The sequence below is a fragment of the Triticum dicoccoides genome, chromosome 2A (genome assembly GCF_002162155.2).
Source record: "Triticum dicoccoides isolate Atlit2015 ecotype Zavitan chromosome 2A, WEW_v2.0, whole genome shotgun sequence".
In the NCBI taxonomy this organism is placed as follows: Eukaryota; Viridiplantae; Streptophyta; class Magnoliopsida; order Poales; family Poaceae; genus Triticum; species Triticum dicoccoides.
Window position 1 is genome coordinate 107,455,363 of NC_041382.1, and position 1,076 is coordinate 107,456,438.

The following is a 1,076-nucleotide window of genomic DNA, read 5'->3' on the forward strand; positions in this document are numbered from 1 at the left end:
ACGTTGCAAGTAGCGGTTCTTGCGAAATGGGCATGAAGGAAATATGCCCTAGAGGCAATAATAAAGTTATTATTTATTTTCTTATTTTATGATAAATGTTTATTATTCATGTTAGAATTGTATTAACCGGAAACATAATACATGTGTGAATACATAGACAAACAGAGTGTCACTAGTATGCCTCTACTTGACTAGCTCGTTAATCAAAGATGGTTATGTTTCCTAACCATAGACAAAGAGTTGTTATTTGATTAACGGGATCACATCATTAGGAGAATGATGTGATTGACATGACCCATTCCATTAGCTTAGCACCCGATCGTTTAGTATGTTGCTATTGTTTTCTTCATGACTTATACATGTTCCTATGACTATGAGATTATGCAACTCCCGTTTGCCGGAGGAACACTTTGTGTGCTACCAAACGTCACAACGTAACTGGGTGATTATAAAGGAGCTCTACAGGTGTCTCCAAAGGTACATGTTGGGTTGGCGTATTTCGAATTAGGATTTGTCATTCCGATTGTCGGAGAGGTATCTCTGGGCCCTCTCGGTAATGCACATCACATAAGCCTTGCAAGCATTGCAACTAATGAGTTAGTTGTGAGATGATGTATTACGAAACGAGTAAAGAGACTTGCCGGTAACGAGATTGAACTAGGTATTGAGATACCGACGATCGAATCTCGGGCAAGTAACATACCGATGACAAAGGGAACAAAGTATGTTGTTATGCGGTCTGACCGATAAAGATCTTCGTAGAATATGTAGGAGCCAATATGAGCATCCAGGTTCCGCTATTGGTTATTGACCGGAGACATGTCTCGGTCATGTCTACATTGTTCTCGGACCCGTAGGGTCCGCATGCTTAACGTTACGATGACAGTTTCATTATGAGTTTATATATTTTGATGTACCGAAGTTCGTTCAGAGTCCCGGATGTGATCACGGACATGACGAGGAGTCTCGAAATGGTCGAGACATAAATATTGATATATTGGAAGCCTATGTTTGGACATCGAAAGTGTTCCGAGTGAAAACGGCATTTTACCGGAGTACCGGGAGGTTACCGGAAC